Here is a 12,496-nt window from a genome sequence, read left to right as displayed (position 1 = left end):
GAGTGTCTCCAGAGAAGGGGACTCCACAGCCTCTCTGGGCAGCCTGTGCCAGGGCTCCGTCACCTCACAGTGAGAAATTTCCTCCTTCTATTCACATGGAACTTCCTCTGCTCCAGCTTGCACCCACTGCCCCTTGTCCTATTGCTGGCCATCACTGAGAGGACTCTGGCTCTGTTCTCCTGGCTCTAGCCCTTTACGTATTTATAAACAGTAATAAGGTCACCCCTCAATCTCCTCCAAGCTAAAGAAGCCCAGCTAATTTCCTTCGCCTCTATAGCTGTAATCCAGTGACCTGAACACAATGCCTCGACAGCTCTTTTGTTTGCCTTTTTTTTTTTCTTTTTTACAAAATCTTGACAGTCTTGGCTTGTGATTGGCTTGAGGTTGGTTGTGGCTCCCAGAGCTTTTCCTACACTTGTGCTTATTCCCTGGCTGCAGCAGGTTCTTCCTGTACCCGGGGCACTCTGCCTACAAGGTTTAATTGTAATAGCTTACCTTTATCCCTTTTTTATTTTTCCCCTCCTGTAGAATATTTCTTCAGTTCATCAGGAATATTTAGAATATTAACATGGATGTTCAACAGGTGGCATTTCCCAGGTTGATGCCACCTGTTTTACTGTGTGCATAATAATAATGGAGGGTATTAATATATATCGGAACCTAGTCAGACCTCAGCAGAAACCCTTTTAATGTATCTTCATATCCATTTAGAAAGTGAAGGCCCTTATTAACTGGTTTGTCTTCTGAAAGTAGATCTCTAACATGTTTTGCATCAATCTTACAATCTTTTCAACAAAAATACTTTGTCCATGAGCCTCCCAACTGAAACATTGTCAAAGGTCTGCTAAATCCAAAATGCTCAACATTTGTGTTTTCTTTGTCCATCCAGACTGGCTAACTTGCTATAGAAGGACATTACGTTGGTGTGACGCTATTCTTGATGGGTTGTTGGTCTTCTCATTTTTTCCAACATATTAACTTCTCTTTTTTTGCCCTGTGGTGGAAGATAAGTTTACTTGTTTCTAATTCTTTAGCTGTTTTTCCTACTAAAGGACTCAGGTTTTGCCTTTTCCATTCAATTTCCACAAGCTGGCAAAAAGAATTGTTAATGGCTCTTAAAACTTGCACACTGTGTGAAGTTAATCAAACTAAGCCGCCTGAAAACATACAACTTCAGCAGGTGTTCTTCAATTTGTTCTTTGTTTACCAAGAACTAATGTCAGGAAATTACTAGAGTAACTGTAGGATCATTTTGTGGGGAAAAGAAAACAAGTTTATGCAGGCAAAGATAGCAAACACATGAACTTTTCTCAGAAAAAATTTACCTTTCCATGAATTTTTATTGATTTTCCTCTTATAGGTACCATGTTTGCAAAATAAATTTACCTTATTCGCAACACTGCCTAATTTCTGTTTGTCTATTGGCTTGTTTTCTCCCAAATGCTGGGCTGGTACCTGCTTTCTATTTTCTGGACATTTCCACCCCACATTTCACCTACATGAATAGCTTGTGGTTTTGCCAAAGTAGCTCTTACAAGTCTTATTACTAATATTTCTAGTTCTTGTTTCCCATTGTGCCTATGTGCAATATGGACACTGTGTTCTGTTTTCTAAAGCAGAATATTGCTTTGCCACAGTTGATAGATAATAATACTTAATAAATTAGTGAGTTGCATTCAATGGCAGAAATCAGTTTAGTATAATTTTCACAGAATCATTAAAGTTGGAAAATACCTCCAAGACCATCTAGTCCAATCATTCTCCTATCACCTATGTTACTAACTAAACCATGTCCCTAAGTATCTCAATCCAACCTTTCCTTGAAGACCCCAAGGGACAGTGACTCCACCACCTCCCAGGGCAACTACTTCCAGTGCCCAACCACTCTTTCTGAGAAGAAATTTCTCCCCATTTCTAACCTGAACCTCTTCTGGCACAACTTGCAGCCATTCCCTCTTCTCCTATTGCTACTTATCTGTGAGAAGAGGCTGACCCCCATCTCACCACAACCTCCTTTCAGGTAGCTGTAGAGAGCAAGGTCTCCCCTGAGGCTCCTCTTCTCCACGCTAAACAGTCCCAGTTCCCTTAGCTGCTCCTCATAAGACTTGTGTTCCAGACCTTTCACCAGCTCTGTTGCCCTTCTCTGGACACACTCCAGGATCTTGATGTCTGTCCTGTAGTAGGGGGGCCAAAATGGAACACAATATTCGAGGTGCAACCTTGCCAGAGCTGTGTACAGGAGGATGATCACCTCCCTGGTCCTGCTGACTACACTATTCCTGATACAAGCCAGGATGCCATTGGTCATCTTGGCCACCTGGGCACACTGCTGGCTCATGTTCAGCCACATGTGAACCAACAGCCCGAGATCCTTTTCCTCGGTACGGCTTTCCAGCCACCCTGCCCCAAGCCTTTAGCATTGCCTGGGGTTGTTACGACCCACTGGTTGTTTTCCACTGAGCAGTGGTATGTGTCTGTGCAGCTGCAGCAAGAGAGGAGTTATGTGACAGAGTTTTATACCCAGTAGTGATCCTCGCTACGTCATGGTAGGCCATTTCTACTCCTTGCAGTACCGCATTATTCCCACTAAGTGGCATCCTGTTCATTGCTAAAAGTGAAAACTATTCCGACTATCTTTGTGTGCGGTCATAGAAGGAGGGGAAAAGAAACAAAAACAGGAATAACCACAACAAATCTATAGTTGCGCAAAAGAAAATCTTAATTTGTGCCTGATGGCAGTGTCTGCACTGCAGCTACTGCCGGACATGCAACTCCCATCTCTAAAGAGCCAGCAATGATACCACTACTGCTGTTATCAGGTAGCAGATTGGCAATAACTAGGTGAATCTTTAGACAAGTCCTCAGTTATGTCCTCTATGAGGGGGTCTTCAGCTGAAGCATTGCATTGCATTCTAAAGCAGGATGAGCAAGTCTGCAGGTGGAGCTCCACAAGCCACCCTACAGTTAGGTAGGAAATACATAAAGTGTGGAGTCTTACACCTGGGAAGGAATAACTACTCGTATCAGTACGAGCCCCTGCCCCCACAACTCTGCTCCTCCACTGACAGTTGGACATCCTTCAGGCCACAGTGCCGCCATGCCCAAACCTGCTGTATTTGGTCATGTGACATCACAATCAACGTCACCATGGCACCGAATAAATATGGGGGCCCCTGCAGGTGGCCCACACTTTGCTGAGCTTCAGGGCCCTCAGATGCCAAGCATGCTTGGAAGGAAGAGGACACGGAGCAGCGAGGAGGGTGTCTGCCCACCTTTGCCTGCCAGGCCACGAAGCTGCTACTTTGCTGAGCTTCGGGGCCCTCAGGTGCCAAGCATGCCTGGAAGGAAGAGGGCATGGAGCAGCGAGGAGGATGTCTGCCCACCTTTGCCTGCCAGGCCACAAAGCTGCTACATGCAAGCGCAGCAGAAAAATGCACCTCCCAGGAGGAGGAAGCAGAGGCGGAGGAGGAGGAGGAGGAGGAGGAGGAGAAGGAGGAGGAACAATCACAAGCCCAGAATTGACCTCACTCCTTTGATTGAAGCCATGCAGCGCTTGACTCTAGGCCCGTAAGGGCCCAAGCATGTCTGCCTGCCAGGGAGCCCCCAGAACAGTGTGGAGGGTGGCTACCAACCAGGGAATGCCAAGGGGCCAAGACGTCTCACCCTACCAGGGAGCAATGGAACAGCGAGGTGGGTGGCTGCCCACCACAGAGCACCATGAGGCGGAAATATTTCTGTCTGACATGGATCAGCCACAGCAGCAAGGCAGGGGGCTGCCCACCTCAGGACATCTTCGAGACAAAGCACTCCTGCCTGCCAGAGGACCCCTGGAGTAGCCCAGTGGGTGGCTGCTCGCCTCTGTGTGGGACAGCACAGAGACAGTTCCCGTGACTGCCAAACAGGAATGTGCTTCCCAGAAGCCTGCAGAAGATGAAGCAATGGAGGAGAAACATCATCCCTCCACCATGAGAGCCACCACCTGTGCTCATGTGACCATCACCAGCCAGTCGACGGCTGTGAGCACACAGGTGAACAGCCTGGGCCCTGGTGTGCCTATCTGATGAGGTACGGCCTGCTGCCTGGGTGTGGCGGCCCACCAAAGGACAAAGTGGAGCCCATGGGGGTGGTTCCACCACAGCATGGCCTGGGGCTGACTGCTGTTAATCCACCAGACAGCAGCGTGCAGCCCACGGACCTGGATCCACCTCCAGAACCATCACCCATGGTGGCAGCAGGTCCACCTGCCTCAGGGGTCACGTGCCAGTACCCCAGCCGTCCAGGCTCCTTTGCGTGAGACACTGGCAACAGCCTGGAAGGAGCACCTGCCCAGATCCCTCCTGGTGGCTTAGCCTCCACACCTCCCTGGCCGGATAAGAATCAACAATAAAACAGTTAAAATGCTTTTGGTCTCTCTTATTTGATGCTCTGGCGACTGCAACCACACTCCGCTGTCCCCTCCTGCTCTCTGTCTGGGGGGAGGAGGAGGCTCTGCTACCATGCCCTCCTTGGCAGTCTCAGACCTTTTTCCCCAATCCGTGGACCTTCTGCTTCCCTTTGAGTTTACACATGAGCTCTCTGCTCATCCACACAGGTCTTCTGCCACCCTTCCTTGATTTCTTCTTCATATCCTCCAGTACATAAGCATCTGTTCTGTATCTGAAAATTATAGTCCTATTTCAACCAACTTCACAGAGTGGGGTTTTTTTCTGGAAAAAATCCACGTCACTAATAATCATTTCTAGCTAGTTTCAAAGTTCCTGCCAATAACAGTTGGCAATACATTCCTTATATCTTTCTATTACCATAACTATTATTGCACTTGTATTACATGTCACAGTATTATATAGGAGTTTCATATGAGGCCAAAGCCCATTGTATTAAATTCCCTATATATGTATATATATATATATATATATATATGTATGGAATGTTTATATATATATATATGCATATATATATGCAGCAAGAAAAATATCGTTGCTTAGAATAACCACTATCTCTGTAACCAAAGTGTTAGGAAAAGCATTGCTGTGGGCAAGGTCATCCCTTAGGCCAGGAGAAAGACACAATGAGAAAGCAAGACCTTCTCTTCTAGATCATGCTATCTAGTCTGTTTATCTCCTTTGTCAAATCCTCACCACTCTGATCACAAGACTTGCTGTAGAAGGGAAGAAAAGGGTACAGCAAAACCTCATACAATACAAATCACCATGCTTCAGACTACTCCTGTGCATTGTCCTGCTGGTATGCACTTTTTTTCCTTTCCTGTTAGATGCATCAGTAGGGAAAATGCTTGGGTCTTTAAAGTTCTTTAGATATCAGTGGATTTTATGTGTTCCAATACCTTCAAGAATCTAGCCTTCAGAAAGTATCGGATCTAGGATTACAGATTGTCTCAGTTTTTAAACTGTTTAATCAGATGTATTTATGTATAATAACTACCATTTGATTTGGATCACATCTGATAAGTTTCCCTGCTTCTGAGGAAAAGAAGAAAACTAAAGGACAATTCCACGTGTATTATGAACATAGGGGCTCCAATCAGTATGTGTTAATTTCAAAAAGCATAGTCTTTATATTTTAATTTTACTGGTTAAACTTAGTTTCTGGTATTTTTTTCTCTGCTTAGTTGCTCCACTCACATTTAGAGTTAGTTTTGTTAAATACTGAGAGATATAGACAGACAGAGCAATGCACTACACATTCAGCAAGTAAAATCTCAGTTATAGAAGAACAATGCTGGCAAGATACGGCATCTTTTTTGCCCTATCAACTGAACTACATGCAATCCCTTCTCTGAAACACAATGAAAAAGCAGCTGAAACTGAGACTGGACCTGAAATGACAGCTTTAATGCAGCTGGTTTTCCCCCTCCACTTTCTTTCATAAAATGGTGTCCTGAAATATTCTGGACTGCAGAATAAAGGGCTCAGGATTGAATAGTCTGCTCTGCATGAGAAAGGGACAAGAGGACGTGGCCTGAAGTTGCATCAGAGGAACTTTAGGTTGTATATTAGGAAAAAATTCTTTACTGAAAGGGTCGTCAGATATTGGAACCGGCTGCCCAGGGAGGTGGTTGAGTCACCACCCCTGGAGGTGTTTAAAAGACAAGTAGATGTATTGCTTGGTGACATGGTCCAGTAGGGCTAGTAGGGCTGGACAGATGGTTGGACTTGGTGATCTTTAAGGTCTTTTCCAGCTGAAACCATTCTATTCTATTCTAAGGGGAGCTGTCCTATCTAAGATGTAGAACAATGTCTTCCTTCTCTCTCTCTCTCCCTTTTCCCCTCTCAATAGCATATGATTTATCTTCACCAGAGGCAGGAATTCTCTCAAAAAACAGCCTTCTGAACTTCTGCCTGAAAGGAGCACAGAACAAAAAACATGACATTAACGACACAGGTAATATTCCCCTGTATTCCCTTGGCTGGTAAACAATATCCATAGGAGTTTAGGGACAGCAAGTTCTGGCCATCTCTTGTTGGAAGTGCTGTCAGACCTCCTTCCCTCTCTTGTCATCTCTGCAGGCATGTACGTATAGATATTGCCTTCATTACGCGTTGAAACAAGGTGCCTCCTTCCAATAATTTCCAGTTTGAAGGACAAACTGTAAATATACTCCTGTTTTGAGACTATTTAAACTCAGCAGAGGCAGTGGCAGAGTTGTGCTCGCTCACACCATCCTGGAAAACATCTCAAACCAACACATTGTCTTGACCCTACACTGATTCCAGTATCCTAAGGAGCAATTGGAGTCCTGAAAGCAGGTCAAGGGAAGTGATCCTTTCTCTCTCTTTATCACTAATGAGGCCACATCTGGAGTACTGTGTCTAGATCAGCCTTCCAAGTATGAGAGACATGGACTTGCAGGAGCAAGTTCAGTGTAAGGCCACAAGGATGATTGAAGGACTGGAATATCTTTCCTAGGAGGAAAGACTGTTCAGCTCAGTGTGTACCAGTATGTCTTGGGAGGGAATGATGTAGGGAGTAAGACTCTCCTCAGTGGTGCCCACTGACAGGACAATAGGCAATGGACACAAATTAAAAAACATAAAAGTCCATCTGAACACAGTAAAAAGATGTTTCAATACAATGGTGGGCAAACATGGGAATCAGTTTCCAGAGAGGCTGAGGACTCTCCATCTGTGGAAATACTCAAAGTCTGATGGGGCATAGTCCTGAGCAGCCACCTCTAGGTAGCATGTCTTGAGTCGGGGGGTTGGATCGCATGGTCCCAGAAGGTCCTAACCAATGTGAACAGTTCTGTGATTGCTGAAACTCTACAATAGAGTTGCTTTAATCTTGAAAACAATTTTCTCCATACCTTTTGCATTTCCTCTCAGGACTGTTCCTTGACCAATTCCAGCTGTAGCAATGTTGGTAACACCAGGTTGGGGAGGCATTCAGTTCCTACACAGCGAGTGTCCATATTTAGAGTTGTGTGTGTTTCTGCAAAGTCACTGCCCATTATACAATAAACTTCAAGTGTAGTATTAATCTAATTGGACAGATACGGTTGTATATGCTCAGAAGCTGTCTAGTGCCATAGCTACCACCTGATGAACAATTTGCAGACCATACTTCAACTACTAGATTCTGGGAAGGATTAGTTAAGGAGAAAGGAAAAGCAATGTTCAACAGGAAACAGACTTCTCATTGTGCCCCCTCATTGCATATTCTCTGTGCTCCCTTTTCTGCTCAGCAGCACAGGCTAGTTTGGGACACTCTAAATTGTCAAGAGCAGCAAGGGGTTACCCAGAGTGTGCTTTCTTTGACAATACAGATGGCTTTTTTTGTTAACTGACTTGAACCCATTGTCTGTGCTACCCCCTCCCATACCCTCTCTCCTGTACTCACCACCCTCATCTCCAGTCCAACTCACCCTCCACAGATCCCCTTACAGTCTTTGGCTTCATGAAGTACAAATTAGCATAATCAGATTAGCTCCATGGGGTTGTTCAGCACGGAGCTGAAAAGGAAGAAAAAGACAAAGTGGTTGACAAAGAGAAGCCCTGAGAAGGGCAGGAGGGGGTGGTATTGCTGTTGTGCTGTGGTGCTGAAAACTTGCACCTGCATAGCAAGCAGATCCTCTTCTCACTAAGCACTCTTAGATGGTATTAACACATAGGAATTAATTGGGAGGAGGGCAAGGAGGCAAAGGAAGGATGACAGGAGGGCTGGGATGAAAAGGAGAGATTCTATTGATTGAATTATCTGGACTGGGAATGTATGGTTTTGCTGACGGTGGAGAACGGTGTTTGATTCCTACTTGTCACGAACAGAAGACCAGTTCGGTTGCCTTGCCTATCAAGATAGGATTTTTAGAGTCTGCTGGAGGCCCATAATAAACACTGTAGGAAAAAACAAACTAGCTGTGGGGGGACAGTGTCCCTGGGCATTTTCTGTGGTGAGCTTGCATTCCTAAGAGTAGTAAGCAATCTGCTTAATTGGCTTAGAGCCTATCTTAATTTTATCTTTTCTGCCCTTGTTGGTGAGAACCCTCCCAGAGGGCTCAAGACTGAAATCCATAGCCACAGATTTTAAATGCAGCTATAAAAAAGTGCCTTGTTCATCCTTATGTGAGCAATTTATTATCAATAATAATTAATAATAATTAATACTGTTGGCATATTATGGGTTTTGTGGAATTTGGTGTCATTCTGGTTTAACAGAAGACAATTTGGGTGATACTGAAATGTGGACTGAGGCAGTAAGCCCCTGGGTTGCTACAGCAATGGAAGAGGACCAGTTTGGCAGCACAAGGGTAAACCCATCAGAGGTGCTGCTTTGTAGCAGGACATTGCTGACCAGGAAGAAAACATGGCTTTAAAGGTGTGTCATGTCAATGTTCACATACCAAACCACTGAAGATCATCAAAACAATGTACTGGTAGACAGGGTTGCTAAAATTGAAGTAGCCCAGGTGCACCTGGACTGGAAGCATAATGGTGAGTTTTTTGTAGCTCTATAGGACAATGGAACATCAAAACTTCTAGGGAGAGATGCAACATCCAGATGGGCTCATGATTAAGTTGTGGACCTGACCATAAGTAACTTATGAATGTGCAATATGTGCTGTAATGAAGCAAGTGACATGAGTGAAATCTGCCTGGAATAGAGGGTGGTGGCTGGGGTTTCCATGTGGTGAGGCTTGGCACATTGACTAAATTGGGCCACTGCCACAAATATACCAAGGCAAGTGCTACATACTTTTATAGTGCAAGCAACTACTGGTTGCATGGAGACATACCATGTAACTGCATGTAAACCATGTCACTGCCTGAAACACTATCATAGACCTTGAAAGGCAAATTTCATGACAACATGGTACCCTAGGAAAAGAAAATAAATCAGACAACAGGTCTCATTTCCAGAATAACCTCATAAACTCCTGGACAAAGATACATGGCATTGAGCGAGTGTGACACATGCCCTATCACTCACAAGCCTCTGGAAAGATAAGGAGATATAATGGACTGTTAAAGCCTATGTTAAGGCATTGGCCAATGAGGCATGAGAGCACCTGGAATGCAAATTTAGCAGAAGCCACTTGGCTGATTAACACCAGAGGATCTGGTTAACACACCCTGGTTCTGCCCAAACAAGACTACTACATACTGTGGTAGGAGATAAGGTCCCTGTAGTGCATGTAGGGAATTGGCTGGAGAAGGCGGTGTTGGTTACTCCTCCCAGGAGAAAAAGCAAAATCATTCCTGGGATTGTCTTTGCTCAAGGACCTGGGTGTGGGTCCTTGTTGGGTAAAGCAGAAGGATGGAGAGACCAAGTGTGTGCCTCAAGGAGATTTAATGTTGGAGAAAAAAAAAAATCTGTGATGTGAGTTGTGTGTTGTAAGAAGTAATGTGGCAGGAATGAAGCCAATGAAGAGCTGGTTTCACAAAGAGCCAGATGAGTGCAACAATGATCCACACCAAAGCTGGTGCCCAGCAACTGAGCATACTGTTTCTCCTGAGCACCCATCCTGATGGAAGATTGGGCCCAAGTCATAGCCTGTTCATGAACATCTGGAGTGGCAGAGGAAGTCCATGGAAAGAAACAGTAACATCCACCTATGGAGGACTGAGGATAGCAGTTAATGAGAATTAACATTTAATACATGCATATATATATATTATATAAGCATTCAATAAAATCGGAATGCTTATAAAAAATATGTATGTATTAAAGTATGTGGGACTTAAGCATGACACAAATGGTATGGAAAAGGGGGTGAAGATTGTATTGGTTATGGCTGAGATGGAGTTAATTTTTCCCACAGCAGCCCTCATATAGCGGGGGCTGTGTATCAGTAGCCAGCAAAGTGTTGATAACACACCAGTGATTTGGCTACTGCTGAGCTTTGCTTCTGCGTGTGGCCTTTTGCTGTATTACACTGCCTTTATCTTGACCCCAGAGTTTGGGGTGGATTTTTCCATCTTATTTTTATCCCTATCTCTTCCTGCTGAGGAAGTCATGGATAGAGCAGTTTGGGGGACACCTGGCATCCAGAGAAGGTTAAACTACCACAGGGTTTTATATGCTTATGCATTCAGGGACATGAGATTAAATGACTTCAAGACTTTCAAAAAATCTTCAGATACCTTCTGAGGCTGGTCCCATACTGCCAGCTCTTCCAGCTGAATTGCTTGACCAGTGACCCTCATCTTTCTGAGGTGGCTTAAAAGCACGCATGGGCAGAGATTGCAAGAAAAACACCTCAAAACACCCCCAAAAGCTGTAATGACAACCCTAAAATGTTGGAAGTTAAACGGTCAGTATCGAGATTTTACTGAGAGTCAAAGGCAGGTAAAATTGTGTTGCTGAAATTACGTGCCATGAATTTCTCCCCTTGCTTCTAAATCTGAGAGCTGGGGAACACTCATTTGTATCCCACATGTCTGTGCAGAAATGTGGCCTTTGAGACTGGGCTGTCCTGTGCCAAACACAGTGGCTGGGCATGTTTGCCAGACAGTAGCTGGCCATTCTTCTGTGCCTGTACATTTAGGGAAAATATTTGCAGCATAGCTCAGGAGAAAGTGCCAGAGCAGGCTGCTCCCTTCAGCATTGTTTTTTATATTTTAATTCCTATTCAAACGGTGGGAACATTTCCCTTGCAAGCAGGCTGTGCCAGTGCTGAGTGCTTTTGGCAAGCCCAACCTGCCAGGCTTACTTGCTCTGTTGGGGACTCTGGCAATCGAATTTTTGCCACTTAGCCTGGTAGAGATGACTGCACTGCCTCTGCAGGGCCAGATGCTTCTTTCTGAAAAAACAAAAAAGAAAAAAAAAACAACCAACCCTTTTGACCTACAGGCAGTAAAACACTTCAGGTCACAATCAGCTGGCCTGAGCTGCTCTGGTTAGCTAGGTCTAATAGTCTCCACTTAAGGTGCTTTTAGGCATTGCAGTTCCCTCTAGAGAGTCTTTTTCAATATGTATAAATCCTTTTAAAGCTTGAATTTAACACTGTGTAGTCTTGAGTTGGGGGCATCAGTAGGTTTTGTTTTGGTTGGTTGTACATCTGCGTATCAGAGCACAGTAATTCTGCTATGATTTGAGGGAGATTTAATACCGGCTGCTCTTGACCTTTCTCAGATCTAGGACTGACCAGTCTGACAGGGTTTGCCAAGTACAGTCAACAAGAGCAAATCAATGCTAAATGTTCTCTACACCCAAAGTAAGAGGCAGAACATTTCCCTGCTGACTTGCGGATTGTGGGCAATTGTGGGATTGTCATCCTTTAGCTTTCCATGAAGGTTTTAGTCTTTTTTTTACCTAAGAGAGAGTCTGTCTTTCAAGGTGCAGAGCAAGGGATTCCAAAGAAAGTGAGAGGTCTTCCCCAGGTCTGAGGTATTCTATATTGTTCACAGTGTTCCTGAACAGCTGTATGAGTGCATGGGAAATCTCCTCTACCATGCCTTTGTGAATGCCTCTCACACCGCTTGCAGCATAAAAGTCCAATGCAGTCCATGCTGACATGCACAGGAGTCTCACTGACTTCTTCCCACCCTTCGCACTGAGCCACCTCTGTGGCATTGACATTCAGCAGTGGAGAGGTACCCACAGAAAGGAGGGGATGCTCTTTGCCTCTCTTTTTGGCCTTTGGTGCCTGGGGGGGTTCCCCTTTCCAAAAGATGCTCCCAAGCAGCAGCTTATCACGGTGTCCTCAGTTGTGCACTGTTGGTTCTGCAATCTCTGGTGGCAAAACAAACCACAGGGGGATGGAATGTGCATTCGTTTGCATGCACGGGAAAGAGGGTAGGATGAAAACACAATGGGATGAGACTTAATTCCGTTCATCACAAGGGAGAGCTGGACCAACCCAAAGTGCAGTGAAAATGTTACCCATGGCTTATTGGCAGAACAGTAATTAATAAATTCAACCAGATACATATATCAGTTGAGGACAATCTCTAACTTCTGTAATCCAAATACTTGTTTGAATTGCTTCTTCCATCCACCTTCTCCCTCTGATTCTCTCATCACCTGCTGTATTAAAAAT

The sequence above is a fragment of the Gallinula chloropus genome (assembly GCF_964237585.1).
Source record: "Gallinula chloropus genome assembly, chromosome: Z".
Classification (NCBI taxonomy): domain Eukaryota; kingdom Metazoa; phylum Chordata; class Aves; order Gruiformes; family Rallidae; genus Gallinula; species Gallinula chloropus.
The sequence above is the reverse complement of the archived record's forward strand: the minus strand, read 5'-3'. Positions refer to the sequence as shown.